At 38.2% G+C, this 22,743-nt stretch overlaps 1 long non-coding RNA gene across 1 annotated transcript in view; it reads right to left on the bottom strand.

Moving 5' to 3' along the window:
* Positions 1-21,203, bottom strand: part of LOC132593579 (uncharacterized) — a 68,889-nt gene extending 47,686 nt beyond the window's left edge. The window contains exon 1 of the long non-coding RNA XR_009559223.1: positions 21,057-21,203. This is a non-coding gene — a long non-coding RNA (uncharacterized lncRNA). The remainder of the gene's footprint in view (positions 1-21,056) is intronic.
* Positions 21,204-22,743: the final 1,540 nt, after the last annotated feature.

The raw sequence follows: 22,743 nt of genomic DNA on the forward strand, positions 1-22,743 counted from the left end.
GCTATGTTTGGAATTCTTGGAGGGAATTCTCCTCAACAGAGAGCCTGGAAATGACACGGGAACAGCCACATTGTGTGCTTAGGAAGAGGGATAACCAGAGACAGCACCCCTGCTCTCTGCTCCCTTGCGTCATGGATGAAATCCAAAGTTCTGTGTGCTTCCAGGATGCAGGAGGAGGTGGCGAGGTACTAAGACCATGCGCTTTCCCTGGGGTCAGTGTGAGCAAGAAGAAAGAGTTCCTGTGGCAGTGGACATCTAGTTAGAAGATATGACCTAAATACAGGGATTTGAAGGGCCAGCAGGAGCCATAGTGAGGTTAAGTTAGCACAGAGTCGCCAGGGAACTCTGATTAAAAAAAAAAATAGGTCATGGATTTCACCAGCCACAAACGTGAGCAGTCGGTACTAGTTGGATGCCAAGTGTCTGGGCAGGGTGACGGACATCACTACAGAGGGCTCGTGAGTCCAGAGGATGGCACAAGCACCCTTGTGTAAGGCAGTAGTCCCTTTCCAACCTCCCTGAGGACCCAAAGAAATCTTCAGCAAAAGAAAAACCAATCCCGGTAAGGAGTTTGAACTTTGAATTTGACTAAATATTTATGAGTTTATCAAAACAACATCAAGCTAACTTGAAAGTGATTTTTTTAAATGGAAGAGAATGAAATTACTTTAGGTGATGAGATTTTTCACCACCACTGCCCTGTCTCTCCCTCCTCTCTCCCGCTCTCTCTCTCTCTCTCTCTCTCTCTCACACACATACACACACACACACACACACACACACACACACACAATTTATCTAGGAGGATACAGGGGGCTTAAGAAAACGATAAGAGGGCTTCCCTGGTGGCGCAGTGGTTGAGAGTCCGCCTGCCGATGCAGGGGACACGGGTTCGTGCCCCGGTCCGGGAGGATCCCACATGCCACGGAGCGGCGGCGCCCGTGAGCCATGGCCGCTGAGCCTGTGCGTGCGGAGCCTGTGCTCCGCAACGGGAGAGGCCACAACAGTGAGAGGTCCGCGTACCAAAAAAAAAAAAAAAAAAAAGAAAACGATAAGAGACCAAAAATAAAATTAATCATTTAAAAACCTTTCTCTCTTTTTTTTACACCTGAGCATAGCCTGCAATTGTGAAACTTTCACTACACAGTCAATCAGTTGCCTCCATCACTTGACCTCTCCAAACTTTTACTATAATAGTGAGCATGTGACTTGCTAACAGGAGGAAAACACTGTTCCCCTGGAAATGTCCTTAGAGAAATGTACTGTAGACCACCCTTTGGGAAATCTGGATCATGTTTTACTAAGCATCTACTAAATGCAAATAATTGTGGAATCATTTACCCTGAATCGTCACGAATCCTCAGATAGGCAAGATAGCATTATGTCTGCATTACAGGTGAGGAAACTGAGTCTCAGAGAGGTTAATTCTTAGTCAAGAACATACACCTAAGTAGAGTAAAACTGCCATTCAAGTTCACATATGTTTGGTCTCAAACCCACTATATAAATCAATATAAAACCAAGTGCTAAATAGAATAAGCACAAATTACAAACAAACCAACAAAACTAGACCATACAGAAACAGAGACACAGGTGTAGAGAACAAATGCACGGACACCAAGGGGGGAAAGCGGCGGGGGGTGGTGGGATGAATTGGGGGATTGGGATTGACATGTATACACTAATATGTATAAAATCGATAACTAATAGGGCTTCCCTGGTGGTGCAGTGGTTGAGAGTCCGCCTGCCGATGTGGGGGACGTGGGTTCTGTGCCCCGGTCTGGGAAGATCCCACATGCTGCGGAGCTGCTGGGCCCGTGAGCCATGGCCGCTGGGCCTGTGCGTCCTGAGCCTGTGCTCCGCAACGGGAGGGGCCACAACAGTGAGAGGCCCGCATACCGCAAAAAAAAAAAAAAAAAAAAAAAATCGATAACTAATAAGAGCCTGCTGTATTAAAAAATAAATAAATAAAATTTAACAAAGAAAACAATCCCATTTACAATAGTATCAAACATGATAAACTACTTAGGAATAAACTTAACCAAGGAGGTGAGAATTTGTACAGTGCAAATTTCAAAACACTGATGAAAGAAATGAAAAAAAAAAACAAAACGAAAAAAACCCAGACCATAAGTGCTCTGTGATTGGAGCCAATAACCTTCTGTCCTTAAGACAAATACAAGAAAATAGCTTAGAAATACAGTTGCCCAGAGGTCTAAGCAAAAGCATTTACCACTACATTTCAGATCATCTGAAGACAGATTATTTGCACTTTATTTTATCTATCCAATTTTTCTTACAAAATTGTCAAGTAGTATCTCTAGATTTAATTTAATTAAAGTTGGCCAAAGGGCACAAAGACAAGGAAACATACTTTGTAAGAACATATCAGATGCTATTATCCACAGTGCTGCTCTTAATCACTGCAGAAGTCACAGAGGGCACCGCTGAGCTAATTTTTACTTTGTATTTTCCTTACTAGTTCATATTCATATCATCTCTGGCATCTCACATTATTTCAGTTCCTCCATTCTAAAACTGGCACGTATATAACCACATGGCTTTTCAGCTCTCTCCTTCCCCTCCACAGTGATATTTTAGGTAGCCAAGGTGGTATGCACTGTTTTAAATTTTTTGCCTTTTATTCACTCTCCGTGGCATTTTGACTCCTGAACCTCCGCTCTATTAATGATTCAGGCAAAAGCCAAATACAATTGACTAGTAATCAAATGTAGTGGATTCTTTTCAGTTCTCATTCTATTTGGTTTATCTGCAGAAGTTGACGTCAGTGTAACACCCCATCATTTATGAAAACCTCACTTTTCTTCCTTCATTCCTATGATGTCACTCTCTCCTGCCTCTTACACCTCTGACAGCTCTTTCTCTTTTTTGTCAAGTCCTCTTCCTTCCACTTTCTCTAATGTGATTTGCAATGTCTGTCTCTATCTACCTAAAACTAAACTTGTAAATACCCATCTTTTCCCAACTCTGAACCAATGGAAGCTCTTTCTAATCACTGACTGAACATCTGCATCTGGATAGACTACAGATGAGCTGACATTAATAGCTTCAAAGTCTGCTTCGTTTTCCACCCGCTCAAACCTGAAGTTCCTCCTTCAACCAGTTTTGTTTTATAAGTCTTGTGAGCCAGCTAAAGACCTCACACCAGACGATCTGAGTGTTGCTCTGGGCACTCCTTGGTTGGATATCGTTACCGTCCGCTCACTGCCAAGGCCAGCAAATCCGCCTCCACTGCCTCTTCCCTGCTCCAGGTAAGAATCACCTCTCAACGGTGCTGCTGTGACTGTTTACAAACATGCCTCTGCCTCTAGTCTTTGTGCCTACAACCGGTCCTCGAACGGACTGACAAGACCATCTTTCTAAAACACAAATACCTTCACAAGACTCCAAAAAAATTTCTGACACTAGGAAAATGATAGCTTCCCACTACCTCGTTATTTTGTTGTAAATCCATGTGGCACACACTATTTTTAATACGCTGGCTTCACGCCACTTTTGCAAATACACTTTTCTTCTCCTCAAAACCCTCCTGTCTCTATATACTATAATTCTCCTCATTGCCTATAACACTCTGTGTAATTTCAGGACTCTAGACCTTGCTCATTTTGCTTCCTTTCTTTACTATTCAACATTGTTAAGATGCACTGCAAATGTCAGTTTCTGCTGCTCCCTAGGATCCTGGAACAAAATCGATTGCTCACCTTTTCTCTTTATGAATGTGTATAATGTCAGCACATTGCACAAGCACAAATTGTAGTATATAATAAAAAAAGACTGTTTTTGACTTCCGTATTTCAATATTTGTTAGGCTCTGTAACTGACTGCTTCACTCTTAGAAAATAATCATTTCTCCTGTTCCTTAATTTTGCAAGCATAGCCTCAATTGAGATGTTAGGTCAAGTTCCGAAAAAACTTAATAAGCTCCAAAAATAACACTGGCTACTTGGGAGTGGCAGAAGATGCCATGATTCTTCTCTTTTTTATCATTTATTCTAGAGAGACAGAAGAAGAAAACAGGACAGGGAAGTTCTTTCTGGAGCTGGCCCATCCACAAGGTGTCTTGGTGGTCTTCAGCCCTGGCCAATGTTGATAGTGACTCTCCTGGGTATTTTTGCAGAAATTTGGAGGCTCCCCTGCTAAGGCACGATGCATATAATTTCCCACACTCCTTCAACTAACCAGTTCACCCAGTGCCCTGTTTTTAGAGGTCCACATTCACTCTCATTGAAGTTCCATCACCTCTTACTTAGTGTTCTTGAGAAAGCCACAAAATAGCTCCAGGCTGGCTGTCTCTCCCACAGAGTATGCATGTGGTTCCCAGAAAATGCTCATCCCTATTTGAACTGCCAACAGAAGGGAATTCCCAGAAGCAGCAGCAACTTGCCTTCTTCTCTACAAGTAGAGCAGTTTGCCAGCTTATGTTGCCTGCCCTCCATATACCATCACAGAATTCAGTCCCCTTTCCAGTCTCCCCCATATCTCAAGTCCTCTGTGAGATGAAGTGAAGGAAGTAGCATCCTCACCCATCTACCCCACCTTGGTGGGAACCAGGTAAATCAGGTAACATGTCAGTTCTTGCCAAAGAAATTTCATTATGATATCTTATTTTCGTCTCCATTCTCTCAATCTTTTATAGCTTAGATTTGTTTCAGGATTCACTGTTTAAAGTGACCATGAGTCATGAAATCAGTTACCAGTCACTTATTATGAAATCCTGCCTTTTAGTCTGGTATAATTTACTTTACAAGCAACATCTTTAGCACTTTGGTTTCCTAGTTAAAACTTTAATTTCAATATCCTATTACACACAAATTCACACACATGCATGTAAAATAGTTGGGAGCAGAAAATGTTTTTCCCAAGTAATCTTAAATTTGGGTAAGCCCCACCTCCTGGGATTGGTAAGAAATCCAATATCAACTAACCACTTATGCCATGAAGATTGTGTGGATTTTTGCCCGTGTGCTGTGACAGTTTACTGGGAATGGCATTAGTAAGGAGGAGTGACTTCCTGATAAACTAATTCACCCCAAAATGATAGCTATGAAAGCTGAATTAACTTAAAATCAAAACAAGAGAACAAAAACCCAAAGTATCTATTCTGAGGGCTTTGGAGACTAAACAAAAGCAGATAATATTTATTAATTTAATTTTTTAAACATCTTTATTAGAGTATAATTGCTTTACAATGGTGTGTCAGTTTCTGCTTTATAACAAAGTGAATCAGTTATACATATACATATGTCCCCGTATCTCTTCCCTCTTGCAACTCCCACCCTCCCACCCTCCCTATCCCACCCCTCTAGGTGGTCACAAAGCACCAAGTTGATCTCCCTGTGCCACGCGGCTGCTTCCCACTAGCTATCTATTTTATGTCTGGTAGTGTATATATGTCAATGCCACTCTCTCACTTTGTCCCAGCTTACCCTTCCCCCTCCCCGTATCCTCAAGTCCATTCTCTAGTAGGTCTGCATCTTTATTCCTGTCTTGCCCCTAGGTTCTTCTGACCATTTTCCTTTTTTTTTTTTTTAGATTCCATATATATGTGTTAGCATATGGTATTTGTTTTTCTCTTTCTGACTTACTTCATTCTGTATGACAGTCTGTAGGTCCATCCACCTCACTACAAATAACTCAGTTTCATTCCTTTTTATGGCTGAGTAATATTCCATTGTATATATGTGCCACATCTTCTTTATCCATTCATCTGTTGATGGACACTTAGGTTGCTTCCATGTCCTGGCTATTGTAAATAGAGCTGCAATGAACATTCTGGTACATGTCTCTTTTTGAATTATGGTTTTCTCAGGGTATATGCCCACTAGTGGAATTGCTAGGTCGTATGGTAGTTCTATTTTTAGTTATTTAAGGAACCTCCATAGTGTTCTCCACCAGCAGTGCAAGAGTGTTCCCTTTTCTCCACACCCTCTCCAGCATTTATTGTTTGTAGATTTTTTAATGATGGCCATTCTGACCAGTGTTAAATGATATCTCATTGTAGTTTTGATTTGCATTTCTCTAATGATTAATGAGGTTGAGCGTTCTTTCATGTGTTTGTTGGCAGTCTGTATATCTTCTTTGGAGAAATGACTACTTAGGTCTTCTGCCCATTTTTGGATTGGGTTGTTGGTTTTTTTGGTATCGAGCTGCATGAGCTGCTTATAAATTTTGGAGATTAATCCTTTGTCAGTTGCTTCATTTGCAAATATTTTCTCCCATTCTGAGGGCTGTCTTTTCATCTGGTTTATGGTTTCCTTTGCTGTGCAAAAGCTTTAAGTTTCATTAGGTCCCATTTGTTTATTTTTGTTTTTATTTCCATTTCGCTAGGAGGTGGGTCTTGCTGTGATTTATGTCATGGAGTGTTTTGCCTACGTTTCCCTCTAAGAGTTTGATGGTGTCTGGCCTTACATTTAGGTCTTTAATCCATTTTGAATTTATTTTTGTGTGTTAGGGAGTGTTCTAATTTCATTCTTTAACATGTAGCTGTCCTGTGTTCCCAGCACCACTTATTGAAGAGGCTGTCTTTTCTACACTATATTCTTGCCTCCTTTATCAAAGATAAGGTGACCATATGTGCATGGGTTTATCTCTGGGCTTTCTATCCTGTTCTATTGATCTATATTTCTGTTTTTGTGCCAGTACCATACTGTCTTGATTACTGTAGCTTTGTAGTATACTCTGAAGTCAGGGAGCCTGATTCCTCCAGCTCCGTTTTTCTTTCTCAAGATTGCTTTGGCTATTCGGGGTCTTTTGTGTTTCCATATAAATTGTGAAATTTTTTGTTCTAGTTCTGTGAAAAATGCCAGCGGTAGTTTGATAGAGATTGCATTGAATCTGTAGATTGCTTTGGGTAGTAGAGTCATTTTCACAATGTTGATTCTTCCAATCCAAGAGCATGGTATATCTCTCCATCTATTTGTATCGTTTTTAATTTCTTTCATCACTGTCTTATAATTTTCTGCATACAGGTCTTTTGCCTCCTTAGGTAGGTTTATTCCTACATATTTTATTCTTTTTGTTTCAATGGTAAATGGGAGTGTTTTCTTAATTTCACTTTCAGATTTTTCATCATTACTGTATAGGAATGCAAGAGACTTCTGTGCATTGATTTTGTATCCTGCTACTTTACCAAATTCATTGATTAGCTCTAGTAGTTTTCTGGTAGCATCTTTAGGATTCTCTACGTATAGTATCATGTCATCAAAAGCAGATAATATTTAGAGGGGAGTCAAAATTTAGACACAGTGTCTAGTGGGGAGTGAGTTCCTTCCCACCTTTTTTTCCCTGTGCTATCTTTTGCTTACCTTCTCTTTCTGTCGTTCCCTCTTTCTACTTTTCTTTCTTCCTTTCTTCCTTCCTTCCTTCTTTCCCCTCCTTCCCTCCTTTCTACTCTCTCTCTCTTACATTTTACATCAAGGGCAGCCATAGTTACGATGATCACAATTGCTCCAGGCAACTACAACTTTGATAGAAAATCCACTAGTTTTCTTATTCAGTGGAGAGAACCCTGGCACTACAAGGATGAGCAGAAAAAGAGAGAGAAACACTAGAAATGAAAGATCAAAAGAGAAGTACAGTTATGGAACACTAATTCTATATGTAAACTCTGTGAAAGTTTGTGACTGACTTCTAAATCACATATATGTGAGGTAAACTGAAAGTAGCTTGAACTTGAGCTCAAAGAACTGAACTGGCATTTGGACCACTGCTCACCACAGATGATCAGCTGGATTTGAGTCTAACAAGTCAATTCCCTGCTTAAAAAAATCAACAACCTCTGGGGAAATATGAGAATCCAGAATCCTCACAACATAACATTCAAAATGTTATGATCCAAGATGCAATCCAAAGTTACCTGGCATATGAAAAACAAGAAGAAAGATATGGAACAGATGCCAATCTTGAGATGATATAGATGCTAGCAATATCAGATAAGGACTTTAAAAAGTCTATTACAAGTATGCACACTGAAATAAAGTAAAATACACAGACAACACACTTAAATTGAAAAGATAATAAATGTCAGCAAACAAACAGATAATAAAAAAATTTAAGAAGTTGGACCATCGAGACCTGAAAAATTCAATATGTGAAGTAAATTTTTCAACAGATGGGTTTAATAAGTGTAGCAATGAAAAGGAAAGAATCAGTGAATGCAAAGATGGATTAATATAAATCATAGACTCTAAAGACAAGAAAGAAAAGTATCAAAATAAGTTAAACAGTCTGGGAATCCTGAGGAAAATTTCAAAAGGTTCAGAAGAGAGGGAGAGAGAAGAGGGAGAAAAATATTTAAAGAATTAATGTCAAAAACTTCCCAAATTTGTTCAAAAACAAATATACAGATTTGAGCAGCTCAGTAAACACCAAACATGATACATTTGAGGAGAACCACACCTAGGCACATCATAATCAAATTGCTAAAACACAGTACAAAGAGAAAAAGTTTGAAAGCAACCAGTGAATATCAACACGTTACATACAGGGAAATAATAATTTGGATGACAACAGACTTCTGCTTAGAAACAGGGGAGGTCAAAAGATGGTGAATAACATCTTTAAAAAGAATAAGAAAGGGCTTCCCTGGTGGCGCAGTGGTTGAGAGTCCGCCTGCCGATGCAGGGGACACGGGTTCGTGCCCCGGTCCAGGAGGATCCCACATGCCGCGGAGCGGCTGGGCCCGTGAGCCATGGCCGCTGAGCCTGTGCGTCCGGAGCCTGTGCTCTGCAATGGGAGAGGCCACAACAGTGAGAGGCCCGCGTACCGCAAAAAAACAAATAAACAAACAAAAGACTAAGAAAAATGACATCAGTCAACCCAGAATTCTGTAAGCAGCAGATAGCTTAATAAATGAAGGGAAAATAAAAACACTTGTAGTTAAAGGAAAAATAGAGTAATTCATTGTCACCAGACTTTGTAGCACAAGAAATGTTCACAGGAAATTTTTCAGCATGAGTGAAAACTAGGCTCTTCAGAAATAAATGAAAAGCATTTGAAATGGTAAACATAAAAGATTATTTTTTTCTCTTAGCTTCTTTACAAATATATATGCTGCAAAAAATACATAAAAAATGTAAATTATCTTACTTGTGTAAGTGGATGCAATACATGTAACAACTATATGAAAAAGGAGGTGAAAAGATTAAAGAGCCTACATGGTTGCAGAGCTTGTATATTTTACATGAAGTAATACTATATAAATTCCAGGTAGAATTTGAAAATTTAAGACTGTATGTTGTAATCTCCATAGCAACCAGTATAAAATAATGCACAAAGGTATTTTAACTCCTTGTTAAACTGAGAAATCTGCAAGATGGCCAGGAAGGAGGACCATCCCTCCCTTCCTAACTCCCCCCAGTTCAATTTAAGTAAACCCTCCCTTTCAACGATTCCTGTGGGAAGTTTGTTAATACAACAAAATGTGCTCAGAGAGGAGTGGCCAGGTTCAGCTAATTGTTTCTCTCTCAGGATTTGATGCTGCTTTCCCAGCTAGCTGCTTAGTGCACAAGTTCATTGTGACTCTTTCTGTCCGACACGTGAAGTTGCTGGGCTGCCAGTCAGAAGATTTAGAAGAAAATGTAGTAAATTATAGATTAGATGTACATGAAATACATGTAGAAAATAAAACCTAAGCAGCCCTGTCATAGAGTGAAGGGAATACAAGGTAATTCTCTGACGGCTGTTGCTACTGTGATTTTATTTATTATATGTTATAAATCTGAAAGTATGCATTTACTTTATTGTTTTTGCAATGCTTTAAAAAAATTTTTTGCAGTAAGCCCTTTGGCAGTAGTGAACAACAAAAGTAAGAGCAAATTTCATTAAAAAAAAAAAAGTGCTGAAATTCCATCTCTTACAAAAGCTGATGACAAGCCTGTAGCTTAATTTTTTATCAAAATTTACTTTTTACTATGGGGCCATAGTACTTTTTCTTGCTGCATGGGAACAAGAAGTCAAAAATTGCTAAGAAGTGTTGGAATCCACTATTAAACTTAGTACTTTGACTGGATTGCACTGGCTAGGATATCCAATACAGAGTTGAACAAAAGTGATGAGACCTTCGTTTCATTTTTTAACTTACAAAGAAAACTCAGTATTTCAAAAATAAATATGATGTTTACTGTAGATATTTTAGAAGTACTCATACTAGTTTGCTATTTATTTTTTAAACATAAATGGTTATAGAATTTCACCAAATGCTTTTTCTACATGTCATAGTGATCACATGGTTTTTCTCCTTTCTTTTTGTGTGTCAGTAACATTATTGATTTTCAAATGTTAACTCAGCATTACAGATCCAGATAAGCCTTACTAGGTCATGATAGATTATCTTTTTAATATATCATTGAATTTGATTCACTAATATTATGTTTAGGATTTCTGCATCAGAACTATGGTATAGGTATCCAATATAATAAAACCAATGTCTATTAATTCAGAGATATTTTAAATGATATTATTTAACATCTAGGTACCCTCTTTCTCCTTCAAAATTGTCTCATCATGAAAGATAAATTATATGGCACATAATAATATACCATAGCGTAAAATAAGAAGAGCACAGTCAAAAGATTCTGAGGTATAGCAAAGTTCTGGGAAGGATAAGGAAAACACTGGTTGAGGATACAATGCCCAAAATATCTTGGCATCTTCAATAAAATAGAAAAAGACATATCCTCAGTGAAACAAGAGTAGAAAACCTTAAGCCAATGAAAGATAGAGATGGAAATTCAACAGAATGCAATAAGGAATGAAAAAGATGAGCTTTACAGAGAGGTGGATGATCACAGAAGGAGTTACAAGGCATCTACACAACCAAAAAACAGAATTAACATCCATGTTAGAGCATAAAAAAAGAGCAGGTCTGAAATGGCTGAACACAAAATCAGTAGGACTTTCAGTTCAAATGGCAATTTAAAACCACACATTTAACTTGCCTCTCTAACAACCCCACTAAAATGAATAATGAAATATAAAATTGGTAGAAACATGTATCACCACATGAAACTAAGGAAACATGGCACCCAAAGGCAAAAGAAAAATTCAAAGGCTCTGTGAACTAGAGCATAAAAGCTCTGGATAAAAGGAAGGGCCAACGGCCTCCAACAGAGCCGGCTGTGCTTAGGAGTGGGTGGACTTCCTCCAGCAAATCCTCAACATCAATTCCAAATTTCAAGAAGCAGGACCTGAAGGCAACCTTCAGCCATTGCATAACTGGCTCAGTTCAAACGCAGCCCTACAAGGGCGAGTGGTAACCAGCACAGCAGACCTGTTCTTGCGAACATTGCTCTAAAGAAGGGAGGAGGTCCTGCTCTAACTGGCTGCAAATGAGGGATGACCTTCTCCTTAAAAAATGCATATACTAATCAGATATCTCTAAGCTATCATAAAAAAAGCAAAGATAAAAACAAGAGAGAGAGAGAAAAAAAAAGAAATCCAGAGAAAAAGAAAGCCAGAGAAAAGGCCTTCTGTACCTTCAGAGTGTGCAGGTACATTTACCTCTTGTGCTTGGACCCCTATACATCCATGCAAAAAAGAAAAGTCAGCAAATGTAAACATGTTCTTCTCACTCATCCAGCCCTAGAAATCTGAACAGTGCTCTTCATGGTCTCTAACCATGCCCATCTTGATTCCCAATATTAGACAGACATGGAGCTCCCTCTTTAATGAGAGCAAACAGAAAAAAAATATATATATATATATATTTTTTTTTAAACTGAGGAATAAGAATAAATGTTTCCTTCTAAGACAGATTATTCTAAGAAGAGGTATTCTAAGGTCCTGAAGGTATTCTAAGAAATACCTTCAGGAAATAGTTTACTTCATATACTTATCAAGATCTGAGATTAAAATAAATGTGTGAAAAGAAGTAAATGAACAATGAGAAAATATTGTTTTAAGATGAAAAATTAGATTATCAAAAAGTGTAAAGTCAATGAAGGTTGGGAATATCAGAAACAGTGATATTCTGTGGAAGCCCAGAAAACTGTGGAAAGACAAAGAAATTGTGGAAGACAAAAGGTGGATTAAAAAATCAAGTTTGTAAAATATCAAGTGGAGCCCAATAGAAAAGGATAAGGAGATAAATGCAAGTTCAAGGACAGAATCTATGAACACAAGAGTATTTATGGAGAAAGACACACACATTCAAGAAAAGGACTATAGAATAGATGAATAAGCAATAAATAAAAAAAAAAAGAGAAATTTTACTGAGTTGAGGATTGAGGCTTCACACTGAAAATTTTTATTAAAGAAGTCTACCCAGACTGTTGATGGTGAACTTTCTGAAATTAAAAAAAATGAAAGGAAAAAAGAGAATCTGAATTCTTATTTAAATGACTCACTGAGCATAAAAATTTCCCTCTTCTTTCTCTCAAAATCTCATGAAAATGACAAAATTTCTCTGATGTAGGGGAAAAAAGGTAATGCTACAATATTAAGAATGCCTTCAAAAGCAGAGAAATATAGAGTATTTCTGGACAATATTAAGCTAATACAATAATATTGATCACCATACCTAATATGTCTGAGGAACCTTGAAACTTACGAAACAGATGAGAGAACCTCTGAAAAATTAAGTTTGTCCAAAAGAGACCCTCAAAAACAAGGTCACAGAGAGCAAGAGCAAAGGAGCTAGAACAGAGTGTGGGCTTTTTTAAATGTGTAATTAAAGGATTACAAAATAGGTACTGCAGGTCCCTGCTTTCAGGCCTGCTGTCTGTTATATTTTCCAACTGGATAAAATCTGCAGGGCCACTTTTTACTGACTGTGGGAATTCAGCCAAAGGGTCTATAAAGGGGTGACTTCAGACTTTTGTCCCCCCTGTGGGGGACAGGGCCACTTACATTGTCCACATAGGTTCTTTCTGCACCTTTAAGGTACAGCCTGCCTACTTTTACCTTCCTGTCCACTGGACAGAGCTGGTCTCAGCACTCATCATTGTGGCAATAACTACTGTCATATGTGCCAAGGAAATTTTCATGAACAATGATCACAGCTAAATCTATAAGTGTATTAATATATGGAAATGAGCAAGGAAAAAAATCATCAGACATTGGAGGAAAAAAATAATTAAAAAAATTTAACACTATGAAAGGGAGAAATCAAAATCAACAAACAGGATAACTTACACTAGCGGAATCAGAGTTAGCACTGAATATAGGAAGATTTTTTAACTGTCTTGTATTCATATTTTCATAGAACGAAAGGATGCTCTGAAAAATAGAAAGTAATTGTTTCTTTAAATTAAAAACATGATTACTAAGATTAAAAATACAATAATAACACAAAGGTTGGATAGCAAAATTGTCACGGATAAAGATTATTTTTGTGATTGGGAAGATAAAGCTGAAGAATGATCCCAATGTACAGTTTAAAATTTCAAAGCAGTAAGAGTTGAAAGATACTAAGCAGAAGACATGGAGGTTAGATCTACAGTTGCCAATATCCTTTTAAGATTCCGACTGACATCCAACTTCTCATCTCAAACGCTGAATTCTAGAAAGTAGCAAATAAGAATGAAGGATTTTTGAACTAAAAAAACCCTATCCCTATCAAAACTTTGATCCAACTATGAGAAAAAATAGACTTTTTAGACATCAATGGAAAAAAGCTATATTTTACTTACACTTCTTTTTTCACAAAATGTATTCACTAACATATCCTTGCAAACTGAGAAATGAATCTTAGTATGTGGAGGATACATAATGACAAAAGTAATTAACTTTAAATAGTCATAGGTAATAATGCTATGGAACCTAATCCAGCTGTTAAATAAGTGTTCTAGGGCTTCCCTGGTGGCGCAGTGGTTGAGAGTCCACCTGCCAATGCAGGGGACACAGGTTCGTGCCCCGGTCCGGGAAGATCCCACATGTCGTGGAGCGGCTAGGTCTGTGAGCCATGGCCGCTGAGCCTGCGCGTCCGGAGCCTGTGCTCCGCAACGGGAGAGGCCACAACAGTGAGAGGCCCGCGTACCGCAAAAAATAAATAAATAAATAAAAAGTGTTCTAGTCCCAAAAAATTAGGGTCCAAGAGGAAGAGAAGAATTCTAATCCTATGTAAAACAGTGTGGAGGTTCTTCAGAAAACTAAAAATAGAATTACCATATGATCCAGCAATCCCACTCCTGGGCATACACTATAACTCAAAAAGATACATGTACCTCCATGTTCATAGCAGCACTATTCACAATAGCCAAAACATGGAAACAACCTAAATGTCCATCAACAGATGAATGGATAAAGAAGATGTGGTACATATATACAGTACAATGGAATACTACTCAGCCATAAAAAAGAATGAAATAATACCATTTGCAGCAACATGGATGCAACTAGAGATTATCATACTAAGTGAAGTAAGTCAGAAAGAGAAAGACAAATACCATATGAGAACCCTTCTATGTAGAATCTAAAATATGGCACAAATGAACCTACTTACAAAACAGAAACAGACTCACAGACATAGAGAACAGACTTGTGGCTGGGGGGCGGGGGAAGGACTGGGAGTGTGGGATGGGCAGATGCAAACTATTATATATAGGATGGCTAAACAACAAGGTCCTACCATATAGCACAGGGTATCCTGCGATAAACCATAATGGAAAAGAATATATAAAAGAAAAGAATGTAAAAAAAATACCCATTTCAAAGCTATAAGACCAAAGAATAAAACTGACAGATTACAAAATTTAAAAAAAAGAAAAAGAAAGAGAGAGAGAATTCAAATCCTACTAGAATTTTTGCCTGTTCTATGGGACTCTAGGGTTGGGCTATGGTTAGCAATCCAGTTTTGACAAATGTGTCTGCTTAAAAGTTAATGTAATAACTAGTAGAACAGATGTGTGAAGTAGAAAGTCCAATCCATGAGGACAACAGAAAAAGATCAATCTAGCAAAACTCAGGGTAGAGGAAAAAAAATCCATTGTAACTTAATGAAATAAAGCTTAATAAAGAGAAAACATAAACTGTGTCTAGAAATGTTGTTGATTATATTTTATGAAAATCCTCTCATTTAAAACGACCTGGAAATAGCAGATAAAATTCAATAAAGATTACTTTACTTGCCTAGCTGAATTTTCAAGAATGTTAGAGAAATCTTTATAGTCTGACATCTAGTAATTGGGATCACAAGCTACAACTGAAGACCTGGCTGTACTAAGGGCATTTTCCAGTTATAATAAAACCAGGTTTGGCTCTTAACAACCTCAAGATCTTTAGGAGAAAGGGTCTTAGGTGAATATAGGTGGGAGTTAGATTGAATCCACCATATAAATCCCTCAGAAGGTTATACTGTCAGGTAAAGATACTTGTTTTCAAAGAAAGGTAACACAAAACTTTGATTGCTCTAACCAAAAGCAAAAAGTCATAATTTCAGTCTTGCCCATACACAGGTAAGGGGATTCAATTTATTTGAATGTTCCAGAAAGTACCAATTCTGGATGTTAACTTTAAGAGGTTCCAGGTTCTTGACATCCTTTTCAGGAGAAAAAAGAAGACAGCCTTCTCGACTTTGTCACTAATAAATAGCTGGTGAAAATGAGCTCATGCACAGAAAGAAGTCATTAAAAGCTAAAGTAAGCTGAAACAACAATCAACAGAATTAAATCTCCAAGGAGTTTAGACAGAGGAAAAATTAGATACAGAACATGAGACTTTTACTGAAAATGTTTAAAGAAAAGAGAATCTAAAATATGTAAAAGAAGATGCTATTTATGAAGAACATGAGTATGTGAAAAATGAACCAAATCAAACACGTCCTGAAATTAAAAATTATACTCATTTAAATTAAAAACTCAGTGAATAGGTTAAAACACAGAATCGACATAACTGGATAGAGAAATAGTGAAAGAAAAGATTGATTTCAAGAAATAACCCAAAGGCAACACAGCAATTAAGCATATGAAAGACAGATTGAGACCCAGTGGTAGACAGACTGATAAGGACCAACATACATGCAACTGGGGTCCAGAAAAAAAGAGAGAATGAAGGAGAGACAGTATATATCTAGTTAAGTCTATAACTAATCAAATGCCTCGCTCTTCAAATCCTAGAAATAAACCAAATCCTAATCAAAAAAACTAAAATGAAAATCATACCTGAGTGCTAGCTACCATAACAAACCCTAAAATGTTTCATGGCTCAAACCTGATAGAAGTTAATTTCTTGTTCACATAAAATCCAAAATGAGAATGTTGATTATCTAGTGTCATCTATCATTTCTGCTCACATTTTTTTGGCTGGAAAATAGCTCATCAGTCACAACAAGGTGCAAAGAAGAGTGGAAAATGCAGGGTAGCTTTGAACCCAGGAAAAGTAAGAAAAGGACATTGATGAATGCACAGTGTTTTATCTGAAACACCTTACCGTTCTCATCATGAAATATTCATTTTATCCTTCCCCCTATAGAAGGAGATAACCCATGCCTATCTGGTTCAAAGTTCGGTATTTCCAGATGATTCCCATTCCTCTCCATCAGGTTTGTTTGTAAATCACCATGGGCCAGTGATCTGGGAATAAAAATATTTTATTTGCTCTAATACACAGTGGTGGAAAAAGCATAGAATCTAACCGGGCAGGTTCTGTGAAAATCAGCTGCTTGTATGTGGAATGATTTTCATTCTTCTCTCTGGCCAAATCTGAAGTGGGTAAGGGCACACATATTCTCTCAGATATTAGGAGTTACTTTATGTAGTAACTAAACTAGAGTATTAATACCACAGTAGTAGCAGTGCCAAAGGTTTGATGGTGGAACTTGATGATGGAACAACAAGTTTTTAGTATCACTTAATGTGCTTCAGAGCCTCAAAAAGAAGAAATCTGAATTTGTTGGTAACAGAAAAGGTGCAAAAATGCATAAAAATAGATGAATAGGTCATTGAAACAGAACAAGACAGTCAATGTATATATGCCAATTTAATATATGCAGAAAGTGTCTTTTCAAATAGGTGAGAAAGGAATAGATTATTCGGTTATTCAAAAAATGGTATTGGGACAACCCACCACTATTCACTTGGGATCAAAATATAAATATCTCACACCATACATAGAAACAGATTCTAGATAGATAACATAACTTTTCAATGCTATAAAATATACTATAAAACATAGAGAATATTTTCATATTCTTATATAAGGTAAAATCTTTCCTAATGAATATTTAAAAAAAGAAACTAGAGGCTACAAATTTGACAAAATAGATTGTATATATTCCAAATGAAGTTCTGTTTTTTAATTACAGAAGATGTGGTAAACAAAGCCAGCAGGCAAGGAAGCTTGAAAAATATAATCCTCTGAAATACAGAGCAGAGGAGATAAGAGGAATGGACTTTTGGTAACAAACAGACAAACAGACTGATACAAAGTGCATTTTAGACTGAAGAACAGAGTTCATTAAATGAGTGGGTCATTTCACACAAAAGGCTATTCTTATTTCAACAAAAGGGAAAAAGTTAAGCAAGCCCCTCAATCTGTATATATGCTTTCAGTTATGGAAAAAGACAAGACTGCAAACAATGACCTGAGGTTTAGTGCTTAAGATCACCCATGTTTTAAATGTGGAATATTTTGCTTGTAGCAAAGACAGCGGTTATGTCTATTTCAGGCTGAGGAACACACCAAGTGCTATCAAAGAGCATGCGTGTAATCACAATGGGCCACTTAAATTTGAATGGCACTTTGATAACTGCACAGTGCTTTTGGTTGTGTTATCTCATTTAATCCTCTCAAAACTACACTAGTCAGATAATATTGACCTTCTTTGTTTAAGAGAAATAAAGTCTCAAAGAGAGTTAGACTACTTCCAAAAGGTCAGACAGTGAAGGCAGGAGTCAGGATTTAAATCCAGATCTTCCTTGGACACAAAAGCAGTGACATTTCTACCCCTTCAACTATGAACTCTCCCTCTTTATTCAATTGAGTTTAAAACATTCTATAAATAAGGTTAAAAGACATCATGGCTCAAGGAAAATGATTTGCAACATATATAATACATAAAGCATTCATGGCTACACTCTTTAATGTGCTCCTTTGCACCAAAAGATAAGAGGCAAAGAAACCAACAGAAGCATAAGTAAATGACAAAAATGGATAATTTAAAGATAAAATTTATAAATGTTCAGAATAAACTACATTCTCTCATACTGATAATTAGGAAGATGCAAATTGAAAATGTAACTGCTACCTCATTTCTTGCCTATCAATTTGGTAAAGACATTTGATTATATTTTGTGTTGGGTATTTATATATTTCAGTGTTATACAGTGTGTCACTTGATGGTCAGAATGCAAGAGAGATGCTATTGATTGATTAGAAATTGATCAATTGATTAGAAAGCAACCCACGTGGTTTTTTCTACTAATCAAGACCAAGAACTTGCCAGAAAAGAGAGTGAGGCTTTATCTTCAACTCTCATTTCTATCAGAGAAGATCTGCTTATATGTTAAATCTCTGGATAAGAGTTTATTTTTTAAAAAATTATTCTGTCAAGAAGAAAAAGAGGGGGAGAAGGAGAAAAAGGAAGAGGAGGAAGAAGAGGACAAAGAAGGAGGAGAAAGGAAAAGAAAACAATGAAGAAAAATAAAGGTGTTGGAAAATCCTTGTTGCATTGGAGAGAGTGCAGGCATTGCGGAAAGCAGTTTCAATTTGACATTTCTTCCACCTCTCATTTCCTATGTGGCCATGTATAATTTGCATAACATGTATGAGCCCCAATCTATTCATTTATGCCAATATTTTACAATTTCTACAAAAGCTAAAAAAAAAAGCCTTCAGAGGATAGACTGGTAACTCAACTGATCGAAGGAAACTAGTGTAATCACAGTAGGGTGTAGTAGGTTCTAGAAGCAACTAGAGAGTAAAAGCACACTAAAGGAATTCAAATACAAAAGTTATTAAAAATATCATGCAAGCTAAGTAGGTCATCTCTTGGCACAGCTGACTGGACTGCATTGGGAGTTTGAGCCCCTGATTTACAATTACGTTACATGGTAGGTTTAGTCCAACTTTAGGGCGTAGTGCTGTTTTATGGCTACAAGTATAAATCAATCAACTTAAAATGTTGAACAAATCACTTGAATGGTCTTATTTTATGGAAATACTCAAACAGAACCTGAGTGATAAATCATCTTTCATTTTGAATGGTGAGCCAGTCCTCAACAAGGATGAGTCTCTTTAAAAGATTTATTGCCTTAACTGAATATTAATTAGCTTAATTTTATATGTCTGCAAATGTTCTAAAGCTTCATTGAAAGTTTTCTTCTTGATTAGGCTCTCAATAAACATATTGATTAATATTACAAAAAGAGAAAAAATCTGAGGAAGGCTCCTCTGTGGAGGACATCTGCTGTTTCTATTTGCCTTGGGTTCGTTCTACCTTTTCTGCAAAGAGTACCTCGACTTACCTTCAAGGATTTCCTCCACAAATCCTTAGGTGACATCACTGCAGTGACACTAGGCTTTTCCCATTGTCCATGCTGCCCTGACTCAAAGCGCCCTTGTCCCTCCTTTGCTAGCTCTGGGAATAAGAAACCAAGGGCTCACAATGAGGAGCAAGCCCAAGTATCAAACATCAGCAGTTATTTTTCTCAGTCTCTCCTCTCTCTGCACCTGCTCTATCTTTCATTGCATCATTAAGGGCCCATTTCTCTACTGCCATCAGTTCCTGCCATTTGTATCTGGGAATTCAGATATCTAATGAGAGACTATTTATCAAAGCCACCCCAAAACTGCTTCCCCCAGTGCCTGTGCTCTCTCTCCAATACAAAGAATGATGATGGGTCCCACTTGGGTCAGACTCCCACCACTGGACCAGCCCACTTGGGCTAGAACCACACCGCTCCCACTGCAACTGTGTTGATGGGGTTTGGAGAAGGAGGGACTATTCTCAGGAGGAAAAAAAAAAAGGGTGCTAGAAATGCAAACAGATAGGCATCTGCCACAAAGCCTGGAGATAGAGTGCCATGAACGGCAAAGGAAGGAAAATGCCAGGATCATTTCAAAGAAAGATGGAAAGTGTTAAGAGTGACAAAGGCTGCAGAGCACACAGTACCATAAGGGTTGACAGGAATCCCTGGATTTAGCAATGAGGCAGTCACAAATAACCTTGGCGAGAAGGCAGCTCATTGGGTGAGGTGTGAAGGAGACTGAGGTGACCACATCCAAGGGGCTGAGAATGCTATTAACCCAAGTTAGAAAGAATATATCCTTGACAAGAATGCTATCAAGTTAATTTTGTTTCTTGTTAAAGAATGAGCATGGTCATAGGCTAATAATCTCTAGACTTTATAATCCCTGGTTTTCTACCACGTGAGACTGGGAAGAGAATAGGCTCTGAGCGGATACTGGGGAAAGGACCACACCCCGAGTTTTTTGGCGGTTCAGGATCTCCTGTGTGTTCTTTTTTTTTTAACATCTTTATTATAGAGTATAAATTGCTTTACAATGGTGTGTCAGTTTCTGCTTTATAACAAAGTGAATCAGTTATACATATACATATGTCCCCATATCTCTTCCCTCTTGCTTCTCCCTCCCTCCCACCCTCCCTATCCCACCCCTGTAGGTGGTCACAAAGCACCGAGCTGATGTCCCTGTGCTATGCAGCTGCTTCCCCCTAGTTATCTATTTTACATTTGGTAGTGTATATACGTCCATGCCTCCTGTGTGCTCTTAAGAAACCATGTCTCTTTGCCATCCAAGGAACATATGCAGTGACCACAAGGAAGGCTCACCACAAAATATCTCACACTACCGGTACCAACAGATTAATTTATATCAACAATACCATGTCTGTTCAACTCCCTAAGTTATATCCTTTCACGTCTATAAAACATTTTCTCTCCCCCGTGTCTGCCTTCCCCCATCAGTCTGACCACAAAAAGCCCTCTCTCCTCTAATATCAATACTTTCCTTTGTGGAAGTTTTCTGGAGTTACCCACAGAGAGTTAATACTTTTTCATTTGAATTCTGCATCTCTGAATGTCCCTCATGTAACAGAGACAACATTATATTATGATGGTTCATGCACTCGTCTGACTTACTTCCCAGGTGTTAACGCTGAACAGGTCAGGAAACGGTGCAGCCATTACAGAATCTCAGGTGTGGGCTGGGGCACAAGACACAGACCAGAGCTCAGGGGTACACTGCACTTCTCTTCCTCAACTGGCCCGCCTTGCAGGATCGTTTGCATACCTACAGGAAAACACCTGTGACGTGAATACACCTAAGTAAGATATCTCCGCTCTGGAACCATCTTGTGTTCTGTCTGCCCAGCTTTCTCTCAACACCTGAAACATCCTGGCATCCTCCAGCTTGCCTCACCTACTGGATGAGACCAGTCAGGACTCAGCCCCACATACTCTGTTCCATTCTCTGCAGAAAAGGTGACCCAGTGTTACGAGAACACATGGGATTTACCCAGCATCTGGACTCAGCACAGAGAAATGTTATATATGAAACGAGGCCACTTGGTGGGGTAGTGCTTGAGTCTCAGCTGGGAAGCTTGCAGGCCACATTTGGCCTGCAACCCTTCGGAGAAGAGGGTGAGCCAGCTCTTTCCAGAAATGGCAGGATGGAGGAAAGGAAAGGGAAGGGCCGGTTAGCGATAGTTGGTGCTCACACGTGTACAACTCTGACTCTCCAGAGAATAAGTTAGCATTTGTTTAGGGATCAGTGACAACAGTACTCACTAAGAATAGGTGAGATTAGCAAGTGGGGCAAAAAAAAAAGTCTTTGGTGCCTCTGTTTAGGGGATCTTCACTGACACCTTGGGTCTCTCAAGGGGAGAAGCCATGAGGCTTTGTGGTTAAAGGCACAGGCTCCAGAGTCCAGGTCCATCCCTGATGGGCTGTGTGATCTTCGACAAGTTACTTAAATTATCAGCATTTAACTTCATTTAAAATTTAAATTTAAAAGTCCTAGCTGGCACGGTTGTTGGAAAGATTATAAAGCATAGAAAGCACTTAATACGTGAAGTGCTTAAGACAGTACCTAGTAGGTGTTCAATGAACAATTATTAACTGGAGGGTTTTCAGATTTCAGGATTTCCAGAAATTTGTGTTTTTAATTTCAGGTAAATGTTTCATTTATTTGATAGGTTTTGTTTTCTCATGCCATCAGTTGTGGTTTTGGGGGGAAGTTGGGAGAAGCTGAAGGAGATAATGCAATGGACTACCCAGTAAGATGCTATATTTGACCGGAAGCCTCAGAGAAAAGTAAACTACATTACTATAGTTTTAATTTTTAAAGTATTTAATTATATTCCAATTATTTGTAATTTGATCATCCCAAGTGGCATAGCTCATATATGCAGTCTATTTAATAAACTACAAATTATGTTTCTTAACTCACTATTCTGGAAAATCTGCCTTAATTGATTTCCCAATTATTGATGACGTTTTGAGCACTTGATTCTGCATGAACTTCTCTAAGGAAGGATAAAACAGACTAGTCCTAGGTAAAATGCCTTGTCACAAAGAGTTAATGCACTGTCAATGATTATGTTTTTAAAGTTATTTTAAAAAGCAAACCAGAACCGTCAGCAGCTTTCAGCCTTCCAGAATATGACAGTAGGCATAGTCAGGGAACTGTTCCGTGCTTTTCTCTACCACTTTTGTGGAGTCTAGGCTCTCCCTGAGCGCAGCCCTGCTTGCTTCCTCAAGTTCCTCTCTCACCACTCTGCCGGGCTCTGTTTGATCCAGCGACATTGGCCTTCCCTCTTCTGGTTTC

This window comes from Globicephala melas, chromosome 16 (assembly GCF_963455315.2).
Source record: "Globicephala melas chromosome 16, mGloMel1.2, whole genome shotgun sequence".
NCBI classification, from domain to species: domain Eukaryota; kingdom Metazoa; phylum Chordata; class Mammalia; order Artiodactyla; family Delphinidae; genus Globicephala; species Globicephala melas.